The sequence below is a fragment of the Cinclus cinclus genome, chromosome 4 (genome assembly GCF_963662255.1).
Source record: "Cinclus cinclus chromosome 4, bCinCin1.1, whole genome shotgun sequence".
NCBI lineage: Eukaryota > Metazoa > Chordata > Aves > Passeriformes > Cinclidae > Cinclus > Cinclus cinclus.
In genome coordinates this window covers 45,354,931-45,376,233 of record NC_085049.1, presented here as the reverse complement: position 1 = coordinate 45,376,233, position 21,303 = coordinate 45,354,931, and positions in this window count along the sequence as shown.

The window sequence follows — 21,303 nt, the reverse complement described above, 5'->3', positions numbered from 1 at the left end:
AAAAGCCCAAAAAAACAACAACAAAAAACCCCTTTTCCATGTTACATAAATGCAGAAGAGAGGAAAGGCTCAAAATTATACTTAATGTGCAATAAAAAATAAAAAATCTAAACAAAATAATACATGTTATTTTACAGAGGAAGTTGCCTGGATCCTATACTTGAAAAGACAAGGCAGGGAGAAGATCTAGAAAGATGATGGTCATAACCACGAAGAGAGGATGCCATCAACTTACATGTACATACACTTCATTAGCTACTTCTCAAAACACACAGGAAGATATCAAGAACAGAATCCCAAAATCACATGAAGTAACATTTTAGTTAAATTAAGGACTTTCCAGTCACCTTAAACTCAAAGAACATTATTCAAAACTGCCCTGCATCTCAAGGATTGCAGCGTGTATACACCAGTGCACAACAAGGAGCTTTGCCACATCAGCAGGCACTTCACTCCCCTCTAAAAAACTCCCCAGACTTAAGGGACAAAAAGGACCGTACATGAAAAAAAAGGGAACACTTTTATTTTGGGTTCTTTTTCTGCCGAAAATTTTATACAGAAATGTGTTTTATTTAGAACTATCAAGAGCAGTTGCACAAATATGATTTGCACAGAAAAACACTGTCACAGTTTTGGGGTTTGAAGCTTTTCTGTAATACAGATGCAAAGCTTATTTTTGAGTTTAAGTAAATTTGGCAAATACTGCTGTTAGCTTTCCCTACAGTTCTTCTTAACTATTAGAAGCATAACTAGTTTCTCTACGTGATAATAAAGCCTGTCAAGTAGACAAAATTAAGGAACTGACACAGCTACAGGACATCTTTTCAAAGTTTAATTTCAAGCATGTTTTCAGCTGTACAATGCAATTATTACAAATTGTTTTGCATTTAGTAAGCTCAAATACTGCCATGTTTATAGTTCATCACCCCAGTTGAAAAATATCTATGTCATAGATCTCAAAGTCAGAGTCACATCTACACAACCATATTTCCTTCCTTTGTTCCCACCACTCTCTTCTTTGAACAAGCCAGCCATACCCAACACCACTGTACTGGCAACACCACCAACCTGTCACTTACAATTCCCTATTTTTTAGATTCCAGTCTTCACAACTAACAAAAGACACAGACTCTGAACATGGATGCAGAAGGGCTGCCTGGATGCCTTGCCTTTTCTACAGCACCTAGGAAAGTGCATCCAAATCCACACAACAGAAGCAGAAATTGAGACCCACCTGGGACTGTAACTTTTTGTCGTGTCCCCTGCCCTGCTGTTGCTGGGCAGGGGAAAGTTACAGGGTCTGTGATTGCTGGCCTTTCAGGCACTCAGTTTCATGGTTTCTCACAGAAACCTGTACTTTCCAGCCTGCATAAAAAGACCAGAAGAGCAGCTCAGACTTTTCCCACAGGCTTTATTATCGTCCCTGAAGGGGTCAGGCTACAAATCCCAAGATGGGACATCACACATGTACTTTTATAGGGTTTGGGGGGATCACAAGTAAACCAATGGAAAACAAGGTTAACACATTTTGGCCAACTACATTACCTTTCTTTGTTTGGGACAACCAATTATAAAAAACTAAACCTAACCAATAATATTCTAAAAAAATAAGAAAAAGAACTTGCAATTCTAAGCAAGTAGTTTTTCTTATCTCAAGGGAAATTCCAGGGGGCTGTCGCAGGAGTGTTTGCAGAAGAATTCATCTCCTCTACATGGGACCAAAACAGGAGCACACTTCTGCTGTTGACTAGTTGCTATTACAAGTTTGAAAGATGCATTGCTAGTCACTCTTAAAACTCATGGTCTGCCTTGATATTCAGCAGAGATATCATGGAACTTCACATCACCAGTATCACTAACTGTTTGAAGTTGCACACCCCGTTGGGCTGAACTTTGCCATGCAATGTTTTTTTTTTTTTTCAAAAAACTGTTTTTTAAAAAAATACTACCTAACCTTTTCCAAGAATAAAAAAAGCTCAAGGAAAGCTTCTTTCTTTTTTTTTTTTTATTTATTTTACTGTTTCAGTACAAATCTTAGGGCTTTGTTTCGAGCAAATACTTTAAGTACACAGAGTAAGCAAAAGATTAAAAGATGCACCATTTCATATAGTTGTGATAATAGACACAAATTTGTCTACATTCTGAAGCCCAGAAGGTCATGCTGGCTCACATAGACAAAAAAAAAAAAATTCTAAAGCCTACTTATTATTTTTCAAATGTTCAAATGCATTTCTAGCTGTCCCTTTGGACCATCACATCAATTTACCCTAGCAAAATAGGGTTCAGGGGATGGATGGGAAGAATCTATCCTACCTACATGATCCCACTCCTTTGAGAAATGTTTCACCTAACTCTTTTCTACAGCTTTTCCACCTAACCTGGCTATATCCTGCAGTATTTTTAAAAGTAAAAAAAAATAAAATAAAATAAAAAAGAGCCCAAACCAAAAAGATTAGGGTATTTACAAGACTATCACTCTGCTTACACATTAAATATTTACCTCAGCCTAAACAGTAAATAAATCTATGTGTAACTCCTCAGCTATCAAAAAACAAGCTCTCTCTGATACAGGAAGTAAGAAAGTTTAAAAAGTTATACATGTTATTCCTGGAAGAGCTGAAAATAAAGTACCTCAGCTATATTTTTCCCATAGCCTGTCAAATGGGCACTCATAAGCAAACCATCTGTGTAAAACACTTTCCATTCACAACTTTTTTTCTTTCCTAAGATTACTTCTCACTAGGCAGTGAGCAGGCACAAGCTGGGTACACCACCCAGACAAGACAAAGGAGCCCATATTAAGTATCTCAGTTTCAAGATTCACCAACACCATTATGAAGACACATTACACATTAATGAAACCAAATATACATGCAAAAAACCAGGTGTTTGTAAAATTAAAAGCTCTCTTTTGGGAAAGAACTCTTCAAAGTAACAGTAACCGAAAGGAGGAGGATTAAAAACGCACATTAAATTTCAGTGTCATTCAAGATTAGAGGCTTCCTTAAGGCTTGCAGGAAGGATTCATATTATTGACTAAGGCAGCAATGAACAGCCTTGCTGTGAAAGGAACATGAAGCAAATGGTAAAGCAGAGAGCTTCACTAGGTGCCAAGCTGATTGTGTGCAAAAAAACACAAACTGTAGACACAACACTCTTTAGCAGTAATTCTGCTACTGTGAACAAAATCTGATATTCCAACATTTCAGGACAGCACATATGTTAAATAAAATAATTAATTTTCTTAGTAATTTTCCTATCACATTAATACAAGGTGAAATTTTGGAATCACATTAGTGCCTACGAAAGATGATTTTTTGTCTTAGTTGATACTATGCAATTAGGATCACATAAAAAATGTCAAGTACTGTAATAAATCAGGATGAAACAACAAAATAATTCATTTCTTTATGCTTTCATCTGGAAATAATGCAAATTTGGAGGGAGCTGACAAAATGTCGCTTTTTATCACCTCTTGGCTGCCACACCTACACAGCTGATTAACCACAACTTCATGAGGAAACTATGCCCAGGTCTGCTGTTTTCTCTAATAGTAAACTAAAATGCACTACAAAGAAACCAGTTTAATAATACTTGGTTTAACACTTCCTAAAGCTTCTATCAGAAATCGAGTACCACAAACATTTTTAACAGCAGTCAAATCAAAATGCTTAACCTAATTTTTTTGCTATTACTCTAAGAGGAGTTTAGCTATATGTCTGAATCAAAGCACTCAGTAACTAAATACTAAAAAGCTCCCTGAAAGGCAGTAGTTTGTTGTGGTTTGTTTCCTTTTGAAAAAAAAAAAAAAAGAAGAAAAATCGTTGAAAACTGCCTACTACAAACTCTGGAGTTTGCCTTTCACAGATTGCTTTTGAACACCAGACACTTTGAAGATAACAACACTGAACAATCTCTTGACTGCTATAGTCCATTTAAAAGCAAGGCCAACACCAAACATTTCACACATCAGTAATGTCATTTTTAGCTTTAATAGTAAAATAGTACAATCATAATAGAATGGTTACCTGCTTGACTAGGAAGAAAAAAAAAAATCCCCTAAGGAAGAGAGTTAACACCTCTAACCATTTTCACCAAGAGCAAATTCTAGTTAGTATTTATCAAAAGAATGTGCCCATTAGCCACTGTGATTTAACCTCCATGCAGCAGGCCTTTTAATATGTAACTGAGTTTCAAAGACTGCATTTATTAGATTCCAGCATCTGCTTTAGCTCATTTGGGAGGGGTCTGGAAAGCGGTTTTTTTCCTCCAAACGACTGCCATTAGCCCACCACTGAGCCTGCATTCTTCTCAGTTGGTTTAGGGGGAAAAAAAATGTTGAAATATTTGGCATTATAGAGCCTGGAATGTAATGTGTTTTAAACTCTAAAGAACTCAGTAGGGAATTAAAAATAGTGGAGTAATGAATGCCTTTTAAAGAAGCAGTTCAATTAAGTACTGCTACTTCAAACCTATCACATGCAAACAGGCAGTTTAAAACTTAAATTGTTGTAAGGCGTGTGTGTGTGTGTGTGTGTGTGTGTGTGTGTGTGTGTGTGTGTGTGTGTGTGTGTGTAGAGAGAGAGAGAGGCAATAAATTCAAATTCAAAACTAATTCAAACACATTCATCCAGTAAAAGACATTCATAAGATGTAGGCATAGGACAAAGTTTGGTAGATTTTCTTCCTTATATTGTTTATATTTCAGCTTAACCAGAGATTTCAAGCAAGTTTAAACACCATTATCAACGCCAGCTTAACTGCATGAACAACAATTCAAGATTTCCATAGGAATTCCTTTAAGGTTTGCAAAAAATAATTCCCAGTCCTAGGATTTTGCAATTGTGATAGAAATTTCTGCTCCAGGAACCCAAAACAAAGCTTTTTTTTTTTTTCTTTGAGCCAGTAAGATATGAGAGAAAAGAAAGCACTGGACTTCTCCAGTCTTTACATATTCTACTTTTATTTTCAAGTGACCTCACACCACGTATTTACCAACACATGATGTATTCGACAAGACAATAAATGGAAGGTAAGTTGTAAGTTCAGTAAATCTACAGAATTTAACTGCTAGCAGAAACACACTTGTTTTAATGTGAGAATATTTTTCTATTGCATTCCATCTAGTGTTGTCATATAACACTATGATGTGGGTCTATTTTTACTCTCACTTTATGCATTGAAAACACTATTTTGCACTGTTTTAAAAGAAATGCAGTTTACATGATAGCAACATTTTATGAAGTTAATAGGATTCTTGTTGTGATTAACTGATGAGAAAAAAATCTCATTTAAAAACTTTATTATAGGTGTATCTTCAGCTAGAAAAATACAGGTACGGACAGCAGCTAAGTGTCTCTCTTACAGAAACAAGCCACACGCGACATTCAGTGATCTATATTTATGAAGTGCTTGTGAAACTTATAAATAAACATGGTTTAGAGTCTGATAGATAGTACACCTGTTACTAGAGTGAAAAGTCAGTGCTTTGTAAAGGCAAAGAATACCACAAACATTTGTTGTAAACAAACATTCAAAGAATGCTGTTTGGTTCACAAAGACTCTTAAACCAAGTTAATTAAACTGAAAATATGATTCTCTTTGCAGTTGCTGTTCTTTTTAAAGCAAAGCATTGTTCTGCCTTATCTTGGAAACAATTTCACAAACCTATCTCAGGTTTAAACCTGATCACAATGACAGTAGTGTCATTCTTGCCAAGACTTGGACCTAAACACCCTCTCATTTTCACTTAACGCTGAAAATATTCAGCAAGCAAACTGAAATTTCAGTAAAATTGCCATGAATTTCCTGACATTGTATCTGCAAATACATTTAAAGAAATATTTTCTTAATTTATTAAAAAATTGTTAGCATATAACACTAATAGCGCTTCTAATACAAGTCTTGACAGGTTACAGTAAAACAAAATTTTACATGCCATATTAAAAAGGTTCTTAAAAATCCAAGGTACACATCTCTTTTTCTGAGAAAATCCATAAATGTAAGGGGAACAGTGAGTGACTATCTCATTTCACATTTTACATGAATTTTTAAACCAAGTCAATAAAAGCTACGAAGATAGCTGCAGTCTATAATCAAAATGCTTATTGTGACTGTTCTGTCCTCCTACAGAAAAAAAATTCCTCTTTTAAATATAGCATAACAAGATGGATATTCCAGTCGCAGCTGTGAGGTGCACTCCCATTTGTTATTTATTAAAAGCATAATGAGAACAGTAAATTATTTATCCTTCTTTGCTCACTAGGTAACATTAACCAAGCACAACCCATGAATGACTGCCAAGAGACAAACACAGAAGGCCAAACTTTAACCCTTCCAAAAACTCATTAAACAGATCTACAACAGAAACAACAATAGAAATATTAAAGCAACAAGATTTCAGGTTTTGCCCTACAGTGAGGAATACAAATATTTGAACAGATGGTAGCTGCCAATACATACTTCTAGTCAGAATAACCTTACATCTGCTTCAAAAGAGAAGTTGATAATTTCAGTTATGTCAAGTCAGCAGAAGATTAATTATTTTATCTATCTAGATAACTGTTTTTGAGACTTCCCAAGACCACACTTAAAAATGAACACAGCAAACATATCAAGCAACATAAAACTTAGTACATTATCTGCAAACAAAACAGACAACACTTTCAAACTTATGAACACTGTAGCTTTTTGTCAGCAAACAAACTCTGAGGGTGCTAAGGCTGAAGGCTTTGGTGATTCTGTGTTCTACTTCCAAAACCCTGTGACTTTCGGGGAATTAGTGGAGCATCAGCTCTCTGGCAGAACAAATTTTTGCGTAGCCTATCGCTTGAAATCAACCCGTAACCAAAATTTACTTTCTGAGCCTTACTATCCAACCTAATTATATTAGAAATTACGACTAAATCAAATACGCTACTTAACTACTTCAGCTTACAAGACCACTTATCGGAGACTAAGCATGATCCGCAATATCGCCCGACAGACCACAAAGCAACCACAAACACTACAGGGGAGCGCAGAACGCCAGTCCGGTCCCTGCTCGGGCGATCCTCGAGGGGTGTGAAATCTGCGAACCCCACGAGGGGCCCTGCCCGGCCCTCCCCCCGCTTCTCTCTCTGCCCCTTTCGGCGCTCTCCCCTGATCCGCACCTGCCGCCCCTCCGGCCGGGAGCTCTGTGAGGGGAGGCGAAGCGTTCAGCACTAAGCTAGTGCAGCCTCTCCTCGCATCCCTCCTCTCCTCGTCTCGGTCACCGCCACCGGGCCGCCCTTCCCCTCGGGCTCCGCACAGGCGCTACGCGGGGAGCACGGCAGCTGCTCCGACCCGCCGGCCCCAGGGATGCGATGGCTCCTCGTCCGCCAACGCTGCCTCCCCAGGGGCAGGTGCTCCCGGCACTTCCGGGGGTGATCCCTGAGAACTACTTTTGCCCAGTTTTGCCTTCGACCGCGGCTGGACTGGGGGACAAGCGCATCCCGGCCGCCGACTGTCCCTTCCGCGCCCCCGCAAGCCCCGACGGAACCGGGGACGCCCTCCCGCCGCAGACGGGCACGGCGACACGGCCCGGCCGTCACCTGTCCCCACGTTCTTCCGGCTAGGGACCCACAGCCGCCACAGCCAGCCCGCTCCCGGTCACGGCGCCCCGGCTAGGGGCAGCGCTTCCCGGCGGCGCCTGCTCCGCCCGCCTGGACACAGGCTCCCGGAGACGCGTCGGCGGGCAGGGGCAGCGGCACTAGCGGGGTGCCACAGCCCAGACAGTCACTCCACGCTCCCGCTGGCGGAGCCGGTGCCGCCCCCGCCGCACGTACCTGCCGAACCTCGAGAGAGAGGAGCGGCCGCCGCCTTCGCCGCGTCCCCTCAGCCGACCTGCGGGGCCGGGCCGCGCATGCGCGGCGCGGCGCGCCGCCCGCAGCGGGGCGGAGGGGGGGGGGCAGGTGTGCGCGGCCCCGCCGCCGCCCCCTAGCGGCGGGGCGGGAGTGACCTCCGTGAGGGGAGCGGGGCGGCGCAGGGAAGGTGGCGGGCCCGCGGGGCCTCCCTCCGCCCGTCACCTGGGCCCGAGGGTCAAACCCTGCGACACTGCCACGCTGCTCCTGCTCGGGGGAGGGCCGGGACGGGGCTGTTAAACTCTGGGTGCTTTGTTGCCGCGAAAAACACAAGGAAGTTCATACTTGTGTGTTTAATGGTATGCAGTAACGAAGGCGTGGGATTGCACATTTAAAAATGACAAAATGAAAAATAGGCCAGGTGGTTATCCAGCAGTTCTCGTTCATGGGGCATGCACTGCTCCAAATCAATTTTCAAGCCTCCCTAATGTGTTTATAATTTCATAATTAAAGACTGAACTGTACGTACAAAATTTCTGAAATGAGGCCGCATACAGAGCTATAAAAGGACTCATTTGCGAAGGAGAGGTGTTTTTCCAGCTCCAATAATTTTATAAAGAGGGATTACTACTATGTGTCATCTGGGCTTGCCCTAAGCCATCCCCATTGCCACCCTGACTCAAGCATGGTACTTGGCGTGCTTGAAATCCTGGTCTGTACGGTTCTGTGTGTCCTATGTCTTCAAAGGTGATGGGTAAAATGTTATGAAGCTGTTATAAATGATTCCATTTCACCGCTGGTCTGATTACAGTGCCAAAAAAAAGTGCTCCAAGTGGCAGTAATATTAGCTGGACCGTGTACTTTCCTTGTTAGTGCAGCTGAACTGAGCTGTGTGCTGCATGGTAAGGAACTTGAGCAAAAAACTAAGGTAAACAAGACCTTGTCCCATTCATCAGTTAAGGAATCTAGGCTGCATTCCAGTCAATAATTGAAACTTTAATTATCTTGACAGCTTTCCACTGAATGTGAAAGAATCCTGTTTGGCCAGTCCTTCGGGACATAGCCACAGACAAATAATGTCCTCTGTGGCACATTCCCCATGGCATGCACCAAGCAAAAAGTTCACTGGGAGCAAAATAATATGACAAAGATGATGTCAAAAGGCAAGTGTATCAATGCCATTCCTCATAAAGTAAATACAGCACCTATGAATACTAATATCTTCTAAATTACTTTCCCGTATGTAAATCTACACTGACTACAATGGGGCTCAGGCAGAAAAAATGGCTACAGAAAGTCATTATCTATAGCTTTTCTGGAAGCAATCTGCAAACCAAGAAACTGAAGTGCAAGAAGTGGAATATTCAAACAGCAGTATAACTTGAAATTTCTTGTAAAAAACCCAAAAGAGCAGAGATGTTCAGTATAAGGACCTTGAACTTGAAATTATTTAATTTGCTAATATTGACATGAAATAGAATCTAGGCAGTGCTATCAGAATACAAGCTTGACAAATTAGAGGATGCATCAGAAAGCTTATTAAAAATATGATTGCAAAAGAGATGACAAGTGGAATCAGAAGTTGAAAACAAGCTATTAAGACATAGTAAACCAACAAGAGTCTATAATTAGGATCTGTAATCCTATAGTTCTTAATCCTGTACAATGACTGTGCTTGGTATGACAGTCTGCTGTCTTAACCAGATTAGACATCTTGCATTTCAAGAAATAAAAGCAATGCAATTTCAAAGACATTTGACTGCTAGAATTAAACACCAACAGATTTATTTTGTCAAAGTACTCCTGTATTTTTCTGTGTATAATACTTTAAAGAGTCAGGCAGCAACAAACCACAGAAAGCATAATTTACATGGTTAAAATTAAAAGCTAAACTAAATTGAAGAAATAAATTGAATTAAATCCAGAGTAATAAATCAAAGTAGGAGTATTTTTTGTGGGGCTGGGGGTAAAGAAAAAGATATTTTAAAAGAGTATTTTTATCCAGCTCTTTGCTCCTTCCTGAGCTGTACATCAGTCTCAGGGCAGAGCTACTCCAGGCATCATGAACTGAGAGCCAAGGTCACCAATGAGGGCACAGCCAAGAGCAGGGCCAGGTGGCAATAGCAACAAGCTTTGCCATACACCAGTGACCATCATCCAAGGTGAGACGGTCAAATCAAGTCCAGCATCCATTCCAGAAGTCTTGTCAGGAAGAGCAGGAGGCAGTACTGGAGACATGTATGATCTGTGTGCAGACCTAGACTTGTAATGTACATCTGAGGCACATCCAAGGAAGGATCATCCAAGGCAGACTCACACAAGACAGAGTACAGTTTGTCTGTTTATTTTGAGCTCCCTAGTGTGGTTAAATGCCCCAGATCAGAAATTCACATTCTCCAGCTAGATAGGCACAGACCTGGCTGGAGCAATCTATATACTAAAAACTGAGTCTCACTTGTGGAGCTTCTTTCCAGTCATACTGATGGAAGCTGTGATAAAAACCACTGCAAACAGCCCCTGAACTGCAGCTCTGTCTGTCAGTGTCTTCTGTCGCATTTGAACCATCTGTTTGAGAGACTGTATCTTCAAATGGGGTTGTTTCCTTTCCTAACAGTTACAGTCCACTCAACCTAAGAAACCTGTTTCAGGGAGGAGAAAATAGAAGAGACAAAGCTGTTTTGCAGAAGGTAGTCCCAGACCATGGCAGGGCTCTCTGTTGAAGGCAAGGATGGCTGCAGGACTATAGAAAAGCCAAGAGCGTATTTTTTTCTTTGATCTGAATTTAGTTAGTTTCTCATCTCTACACATAAGCACGAATGCCAGATAATGTAATTTTTCCTGCTACAAGTTGGGAGGAAGAAAAGAAAGAGATGGTTGTTCTCTTTGTAGAAGACGTTGAAGTGTTTAGTAGGGGAGAATGTCCCAACAGTGTCATGGATAAATAAAGCAAATAAAATTTGAACTCTCACTTTCTACTTGCCTATGGTACTTCTTATTTATTTTATTATTTTTTAATATTTAACAAACTGTATTTATTACATCCCTTTTTGTCAAGATGTTATAAAACAATAAAATCAGGAAGTCAAAGGATGAATATATTAATAGTAGTCACACATGCATTGAAACCCCATAGTACAGTGGAAAAAAAAAAAAACAAAGAATGATCCACTATATAAAAAAAAGGTACAGAGACTATAACTCTTACCTATTTTATAAATCCCCCCCGCCTCCCCCCCCCCACCTTCTACTAGCTCAGCTGAACCAGTGCTAGCAGTAATGCGAGCTATAGTTCTCCACTCAGGCATGTTTCTTCAATGTTTAGCTAAGCATTTTGAAAGCAAATCCAATCACACATTGGCATAAATAATCTTCCAGTTTATTGGACCTCTAAAACTTACCTCTATGCTGCCCTCCCTGTCCAACTAATAAAATGCTAAAACCAGTGAGGTCTGTGTTATTTTTCCAATCTACCCACTAAAAAAGGCCCATAATAACAGAAAATAAGCAGGATTAGTATTAACTGGTCCTGAAGCTTTTTCTCAAAACTTCCAATGGTGAAAGAGAGAACAGCTCCACTAAGCAGTGCTTTCCAGTGCTGAACTAACCTTGAAGTGACAAATATCTTCTAAAGTCTAACCTCATCTCCTGTGCTGCAGTATAGAAGAGGAAATTAACTTATCTCAGTGAACACAGGAAGCAACAATTTTCAGGGCATTTGACAGCATCATCTATACCCTCAATTTTGTCAAAGAATAAAAAATTATTTTAATCTTTCCTCATAGGTAATGTTTTTTAGACCTGCATTTTTTTTATTGTTCTCTCTGGGTTTCTTCCTGTGGGTCTTTGTCAGAACAGAGCTCATTTCCAGGCACAGCACTTCAGCTGAAGTCTGAGCCGCACTGGCTTTAAGATATCTCACATCTGCTTATACATCCCACCAGAGATCCTTTGCTTTTTCTCCTATGGCAGCAGAGCACTGCTTAACCAGTCCTTCTCCAGCTTGTGTATGACCTCAGTTGTGACTTTTCTTCGATGTCCGTTGATTCTTACTGAATTCTAATCTTCTAAAAAAAATGTTTAAGACTCTTCATAACTTGCAGATTTGATAAGTGCACTGTCAATTCCATCAGCCAAGTCATTAATTAAAATACTGCATGTTACCAGATCCAGAATGATCTTCTAAGCTGAGATGCTCCGTTTGAAAAATTGACCTTCTAAAACCATGGTTTGCATGGGGTTTTGATACCCATCTTGTCTTGTTTTTACAGTAGTCTATGCTGCACAGCATGCCTCTCCCTTTCTTGTGAGATGTCACAGGAGGGAATTTCAAAAGCATTATCAAACTATCTGTATCACATATATTGATTCTTTCCTATTGTCCTCAAATGGTGTGGTCAAATCAACAAATATGTTGCAGCATCAAAACCTCAAACTGCTTCATAGTCTTCACCTCTGTTATCAATGTTATCATCACCTCTGTTGTCCGTGCACTAATGTCAGAAAGAAGAGCTTTAAATTATGTCTAAAAAGGAAATGCTCATTAAAGCCCTGTCTTCATTAATTGAAAGTCAAGGCTTGAATGCTAAAAAATACAAACTTGGCAAATAAATTCCTTTTATATATAGCATATGTCTATATACAACCAGCAGAACTCACTGACACAATATAAAACAATGGTGCATTCTTTAACTACTTAAAAAAAACTCAAAAAACCCTCTGTTTCATGAATACACAGAACACAGCTTGACCAGGGAAGATAAAAATTAATAGAGAATATAAATGCTTCATTAACTATTAAAGTGACAAGGATTAAAAAGAAATTTCCCGTTCAAGCACATTAGATTACAATTGTCCTCTCTGACCATAAGACTGATTCTGCAAACAAGCTGCCCAACTAGACAGATTCTGCTGTTGAATATGAAAGAAATAATGGCTCTAGGGGTTTTTTGTTTGTTTGGTTGTTTGTTTTTGAAGGTGCTTATAAATGTAACAATACTAAGTAGAAAAAACATAACAATACTAAGCAGAAGAAACATAACAAGTGAAATGGGCTTACCAACTTATGTAAGTACTGACACGTGGCTTCGTTTATCTTTAGAAACAAGCCAGGGATGGATCCAGAATGCAATTAAAAATAGTACATGTTCATCCCTAGTTGGAAGACAGCAGAGATACCAAACCTGAATTCAGAAATCAGAAAATAAAAATACAAAATACATTTCCACATGAAAGTTAGCTCTTTAATAATCCAAACAAACTTTGTAGTCTCAACAAAGCTGTTGCTAAAACTCAAGAATTCTTTTACTTGATGAGACTCCAAAAACAGCCCCACCAAATACTGAAAATAAAAAGTAGTGAAAGGCATCAGGTGAGAATTCAGGAATCCTGTGTTTTATTCACAAGCCTGCTTTGCACCTGCATACCTTTCCTGTGTCTTAATTTTTCCATCTCTAAATGAAATTAATGAAACTTCTTCCTCCTTCCCCCTAACACATACATGATAAATTTTTAAATAATTTTTCAAAGGTCTTAATTCTTTCAGACAGAAGTTGGAACACGTGGCTTTAATATGCTCTTTAATGGGCTAGTTGTTCTTTTTTGCTCAATGACACAGAGATTCAAAATCAGACTTCAGTCAAACCTGCCAGTTATTGATGAGTTCTGTTCTATGAGGTGAAGCTGATCTTATGGAGAAGTTTCTACAGGTACTAACCATTTCTTTATGTGATAGAAATACTGTTTTATTCACCTTCTCTTTAGAGTTACCTAATTGGTACGGGCATCCCTCCACTGGGCATAGGAATGCGTCCCAATTTATAGTGGCCTTTTTTTCTCCTTGTCTTCTTCTGTCTTCTCAAGCTCAGCACATTCATGATGCCAAGGCTTTGCAAGTTCAGCACAGCAGAGAGGCATTTCTAAAGAGTAATATGAATTCTTTACTCAGTTGTGTAGATGGTAAAAAATGCTTAAGTAGTATTGAAACTGGAGCAGTTTCAGTTGCACAAAAGACAGGGATTACTGCTACACTTCCCAAAGTGACCTTAAAAGTGCTGGGCCTCCCAGGAGTCTAGTCTCCAGTATCATATACATCTCTGTTACCTTGATTAGAAATGTTCTCTCACACTCACCGTGGTAGGAAACATTTTCTGTCACCTCATTAAAATAGTCAAAGCATGGATTTACCCAGAGGAGAGTGAAAGATAAATTCCCCAGCTAGCACCATTCAATGCCTGTGCATGTTTTGGGCAGCCATGAAGTGGCTCAGCAGCAGCACAGCAAACAGAGGGTTTGTTTCATCTGCTTAGCTAACTGATTGTACCTTATGTCTGGGGAAACAATGAGGCTTTAGGTGCTGTTCAGGCATTTATTTTTTTCTAAATGAAAAGTTGCAGAGAGCAGAGAATGAGAGGGCTTGTTGAAATTCAAGTGGACATGATCAGGCTTATTTTCCATAGAAAAAGGTTAGTTATTCATCTCTGTTGGTTCAATAAACACATTATTCTTTTTCCTGTATGCTACTTGCTCTTTTTACACTCTTCCTGTTTTTTCCCCTCTTAAAGCAATATCTAAAAAGTGAACAAATGAAGTTCTGAGGTATATGTGTAGCATTGAAGTATGCAAGAGAGGAAAGCCAGAGTTAGCTTTAATACAGGACTGGCAGGGCCACCTGGCTAATGGAGTAAAGTCCCCCATTTTATCCTTTTCCTATGTGTATTACTGCTGTTTTGAATACCAGAATGTATTTTTAGGGCTCTTTGAAATAAAACTAATCAAATAAGATAAAACTCATGTGAGTTGTTTCCTTGACAAAAATAAATTAAGGATGGTTAGCTATCTCAATGTAATCCTTTTTAGGACAAATACCATTAATCCTATTCTCACAAATACAGTAACAGTTATCCCAAATTCTTTCCAGACAATAACTAACACAAAAGAATTCACCTTTGCTAGACACATTTTCCCCAGAAGTGTTTTTCTGTTCTTAGTTGGTTTCTTGTTCTTAGAATCTCGTCTGTCCTATCTTTCCCTTTGTCTCTCATACAAGCGGATACTCCAACAAATCTCTCTGCCCAAGAGACCACTCTAAATCCTCCATCCTTACAAGTCCCATTTGCTTTTGCTGTCACCATGACACTAAATTTTGGGTTGAGGCCCCCTTTAATTTGAATAGAGATAATGAAGAGTGTACTTTCTCCCATCAGTTGCCACATGGTTTAATCACACCTCGAGAAGTGTTATAGAGGGTGAATTGCTCCATGGCTTTGTATCACTCATCACTGCATGGTGTTATTATCTTAAGCAGTGCAGTAATCTGGATCATCATTCTTGTGGGTGGCTTTTCATAAACACAAGCCAAAATACAATCATAGGAAGAATTTTACCAAATAAGCAAAGCTGTCCTTGTAAAGTGGAAGAAACAGAATGGCTCAGTTTTGGTGTAATGTGCCTTGTCCATTATTACATACTATTTTTATTTTTGTTGTTGTTATTGTTACATTACCATGCAGGGCACATGGGTCATCATTTGCTATTCTGAGATGTAACATCCCTCACTGAAAACCTAGGCCATTGATCCATAAGGAGCATGAATTTATGAGGCTTCCAGTGGTACCTCAAAAATCTTGACTGTGAGGACAAAAATGCCTGTTGTGCAAGTAAAGATGCCTTATTAACTCTAATATGAATATATTAGATGAATATTTGTGGTGCAAAATAAACATTTAAATGGGAGAAGATATTTGTCTTTCTCCAGTTTAGCTCCCTAAGAAATGCAGGAGATATTAGTATATATTATGAAGGACAGACTATCAAGTATCAGTATTCTTCAATGTGCATAATGATACAAAAATTTGTTAACATAACTTCCTCATTAAAAAGAAAATAAATTAAAGTTTTACAGCATCTGCATGTAAAAAAAGAAGAATGATTATGCAAGTGCCTTGCATTTTTAGGCAAGTAAAGGAATTGTCTAATATCTAACATTTGATATTGTGCAAGAAGTTTTGAAACCCTGGTCATATCTGAAAGTAGAATGAAACTTACTACAGAAAAGCCAATCCACAGAGGAAAATCACGCACCTCTCCCTCTGTGATTGCCTTTTAGCTTTCACTTAAACTATGCTAGCATATATTAAATAACCCACCCAGACAGTTTCAGATGAACATGATATGGAGCACTTTGGAGACATAAGTCTGAAGTCATGAGAAAGCTCTCCCAGTCAATCCAGCCACCGGCTTTTGAATCCAGTCCCTGGACACCTTATTCTTGGATGCATTGTTGATCTCATCTTCTGTCTGATAAGTCCCATGGTAGCATTTTGTGTCTATGCCTTTTGCCAATAAAAGGATTGTTGAGACTGTTAAGAGTCACAGTAATGTTTCTAATAGCAAACTCAGCACTACTGCATAACAAAGGATGTTTATTTCATTACAATGAAGTTGCAAAGCATAGTATTTTTGATTGCAGTTTTACAGTACTCGGAGAATTAATCTGTCAGGACAGCAGGCTTTATCCTGCAGACAAATTCATTTGTAATCCTCTCAAGTATTCTACCATGTGATTTCAGTAGATAAAAGAGCTTCCTTTAAAGTATATTTCCATAACCCACATTGAGTGATGCTAAGTACAGTGGTATCTCTCCCACTACATTAACTTTTAATTATTGCAATTTCTCTCATGAAAGAGACTGTAAGATAGCACAGCAAGTCTCTACATAGTCATTCTATGGGCAAGGACATTTTATGTTAATTTACTGATTTATTTAAGGCAGGAATTCCAGCAGTAAGTGACAGTAAGTAGAAAAGTATAGCAAAACTCAATATATTCTCATTTGAGAAAATCTGACAGCAGGTTCTTTAATACCACTCTCTTCCCAACACTAAAATTATTCACTTCCTTTAAATAAGAAAATTCTTTCATATTGTTCAGACCACATTTTAGCCTATTATTTATGACATTTCTTTGGATTTTGGCATTATGTGTTGTTGTTGCAGATATTGAAATGCTTGCTTGAAGCTGCACTAGCACACGATGTCTATTAATGTCTCTTCCAAAAATCTCCCAATATAAATGGGCTCAAAAATCAAGAGGAAAGAGAAGTTGGAAGCATAAATATATTAAACAACTTATATTTTATGGATTTTTATCTGTTACAATCAAGTGTCTTGTAAAACACCTCTGGATGATACTAGCAGAAACCTGTCTAGTTTCACAGTGCTAAAATGGTTTTTTCTGTTGTATGTGTTCAAAGTACATCAAGAGAAAATGAATGCAAATTACACCATTATCAGTGATCATTAGTAGAACTGCGTACAGAAAGGAACTTCTGAAAACTATTTTTGTAGATGAAACCACATTTCCCTAGAGGGAAACAGAGGAAGAGAAGTAAAACATTGCCTATCTTTGGAAATATCCAACAAGGAAATAGGGACACCTTACAGATATAAAAAAGAATATTCCTATAGAACCAGTCCCAATGGAACTACACAGATGGAAACCTGTGTTTATTTCTGCCTCTGAAAACATAGGAGCTCTAAATCTCATGTCTTCTGCAAAACAGCTCAGAGCCAGTGGAGCAATCTCAGCCACTCCAATCTGCAGGAAAACTGAAGAGCCGCCAGGAAAACCACCTGATACCCACTGACACACAGAGGTGCTATTATTTACTGCTCAGTGAGACCAGCAAATAATTATTTTCAGCAAAGAAAAATGTTTCAGGTCTAAGTAATTATTTTACCAGTGACCTTAAAATATCCCTGTTGTTAAGAATTTTCCTTGCGCAGGGCAGTCTCTATAATAGGATCAGGCAGTATGTTTCTTCATGCCAAGTCACTGAATGCTAAAATGATTTGTCATCTTCCGCCACAGGCCACTGCCTGACACACACATGCCACAGTCTAATATCTCGCCTGCTTTGACATCAAAGTGTCTTCCTTCAGCTATTAACAACAAGAAGAAAGGCAAACAATAGCAGAAACTTCCATTCTTTATGGGAGAGTTTTAATTAAATAAGTGGCCTCAAATAGCTTAATGGCACTAAGGTGGGGAAAAAATCCTTCATCATAAAATGAATTAAATCTATAAATCTTGCTTATTCTTTCCCCCTACATTTTTTTATTTACTTCACAGTCACATTATTTCATTCTCTGCTGAAGTTTATGACAACATTATATGATATCACCTGGGCTTTCACAGCCTATCACCTTTTACAGCTCACTCTTAATGCCATGGGTCATAAAAGACAGAGTTCTTCTCATTTTACAAAGGGGAAGAAGGAAAGAAGTCCTATGTAAAACCTCCAATTGCAGAAGGGTTTTCACGTGCTGAAATATACAGTTGTGAATAGGTCCACTGAGACTTTTGGTAGCAGCAACTCTGTCTATTTTGAGGCATGAGGGATTTCTATGGCATGCCCCAGAGACCTGATTTCCCAAATCAAATTAGTAAAGTAGAAATGCAGCAAATGCTGTGCTTCAGGGTGGGACCAAGGTGCAGCTGGGGCACATTTTCAGTTTTGGTAGAGTTGTCTCAGATCTTCCTATTTAGATGTAGTTAATCAGCACTAAGATATACATTGATATGTCTTCACAGGACTGTGTTAGAGACATGTCACTTTTCAAGACAAGTTGCAGAACAAAATGCTCCCTTCTTGTCCATCTCATTTTGGAGTTAATAAAATGAAAAAAAAACCTGTATGTGCCAGCCAAAACCATTGCAAGATTCTTCATTCAAATGAAAGAGGTCCTTCCGATGGCAAGTGGCGTTATAATTATAGACTAGAAAAGAGCAAGATCAGCAGCTGCTGCTGCTGCTGCTGCTTGCGTTTGTTCCCTGTGTAACTGACAGGACAGAGTACTTGGCAAAAACAGACTTCCAGAAGTGGAAAGACATTTTAACCCCTGTTCTTGTCAGTCCACTCCTCTTAGGGCTCAGCAGCAGCAACCCCTTGCTTCAGGTTAAGGGAAGAGCAAGGTGATTATTGCGGATCTGAAGGGGGCTTGGTTTAGGACGTCTGAGAAAGAGGAAGGGTCCAGGATTTGCCTTCGGGCTTGGATTGCTGAATCAAAATAGCAGGTCAGTGGATACAGCATAAGTTTAATATGTCTTTATAGTTGGCTTAACTCAAATCTCTCTCACTCACTTTCTCTTCTATGCCGTAAACTAAAAAATAAGGTGAACAATGACAAGGGGTAGGTCTGCATAGAGTTACTATTTATTTATACATTCTGCAGTGAGCCTTTCATGGTCAATTAGGAAACACTGATGGCTGTTATTTTGTACTGTGGTTTCTCTCCAAATCCTAATGCATCCTGAAATTCTCAGGCAGGCAAAAATCCCATTTAAAATTGGGTTCAATATTAATGGAGAGGACACCATTATATTTTTAGCTGTTTATGCCTAAAGTCTTCTGATGATCTTAGCGAAAGTGGAGTAATACATAACTCACATTTCAGTCTGTGCTTGAGAAAGTTTCAGAAAGTAAATAAACACTGAGTAAAAGAAAAAGCAGTATCATAGATATGAGTTAAGGTCTTTACAGGTATCAAATGAGCATAACTCATGTTATGCCTCAAAACTCCATACCAGCAAAAAGCCTAGCCCTGTATCTGCTGATGAATTTAAGGCCAGCATGATAATTAGGAATGTTTTTCAAGACACTGGTGCCTGTGGTATCTGACCTAACGTGTTCTGTCCTTCTTCAGCCCTGGCCAAAAGAGTGCTCAGGGAGGAATGTGCTGGGGGGCATCATTATGCTTTGTTCCTCCTGTCTATCTCAGTTTTATCTTTTTAATTTCCTGTGGCCATAAGTAATGTAGGAAGGACTCTCCGACAACATGAAATGCCAACATGCTGCCCATGAACCAGGGACTTGGGACCACCATGCAAGAGCCAGAGTCAGTGCAAGGCTTTACGCCAAAACTTCCTGTTGCAAGGGGAGGTCATACCTAAATGGATGTAGCTGTTCCCAGAGAAAAAATACACAAATGCAGATTTAAATTTGTGTTTTCTGTGTTGACAGATCTAAACAGACAAACACATAGAGGTCTTTCATAGCTTTGTATAGTCTAATCTGTTCTGTAATCACTTAATCTGACCTAATGTATATTTTAAGACATTGAATTTTATTATCCTGAAATCCCTGTATAAACCCAATGATAAATGTTAAGGAAAGCATTTGCATAGCAGCAAGATAAAACAGAGTGTACCACAGGCAAGGACAGGCAAGGAAACCAAGGCACTAAAGTCTAAAATTGCTGAAACAGTCCCACTTTTTTTTTGCCCCATTTCAGAGGCAGAAAGAAAAAGCAGTGGCATCTAGTGCCTTCCAGGAGCTTCTATTCAGAGTCAAGGGCATTGAATAAGATATTAAGAGATGGTTGGAGTGTGATTAAGTGAAATACAGTTGCTAGAATCAAGCAGACAAGTTGCATTTAATGGATAAAACTCTTCTCCCAGTCTAATGCATGGGGAAACATTCTTAATCCTGATTCCTGTTATCACTACAGTTCTGCATTTGTGACAAAAGTCCATCTACTCGGCCTTGTAAGACAGGATTTGCTTCAGTTCTGTGGAGAAGGTAGACCCATTTTGTCCAACTTAGCTACTGACCAGTTTCTGGCACTTGCCACTTTCTGATAGCTGGGAGGAACGAATTCTTCCCGAGCCTCCAATGAAGAAACCAAGAGTCAGGTTTTTGGCACTAATGGCTGCCTTCCTGCAGAGCTGTAGATGCGACAAGGGTGCTACAAGCAATCTTTTTGCCTCTGTGGCCCACAACAGAAGAGACCTCATAGAAAGTTTCACAGATGTCCAGATACCAGGGGGCACCAGCAGAACCCATCAGCCCCTGCCTGTCTCAGTCATGTGAATTCTTCCTGAAGGTCATCCTCTGTCCTACAATTTGCCCTCAGCTTAAAGATCCTAAACAAGAGGGTAACTATCCAATCCCCTGTTCTGATATTTGGCTGCCCCCAGAGTTAGCAATTTATGTTTTGTTTCATCCTGCATTTGTCTAACTGCATCCTCTCATTGTGGCCCTGTGTTATGCTGAGGGTCTGGGTTCTTGCCAGGCTGTGAGCCCTCCCATTATCAGACATCTTTTCTAGATCTAAGTCCCTATATTCAGTCATTCCCACTGGAGATTTCCATTACAAAGTGGATATTAATAGGGAGATAGAAACACACTTTTTGGTGGTATGGCTTAAACACATACTCCACTGCATCAGTGGGCACGATCTAAAGTCTCCTACAGCAATTCCAGGAAACAAAGTATATTTTAAAGCATTTTTTTTTACCCCATTCCTTCCCTATAGCCCAGCCACAGATTTCTTTCACTGTTTATAAAGCCCCACTTTTGCTGGAGAATGGATATCTGCGCCTCGATTTTCTTAAGCATTGCATCCTGACCACAGGATTTTTAGCAGACAGGACTGCATTTCCATGGATGCCAATCAGACAAGTTGGCTCTTATTGAACTTCTTA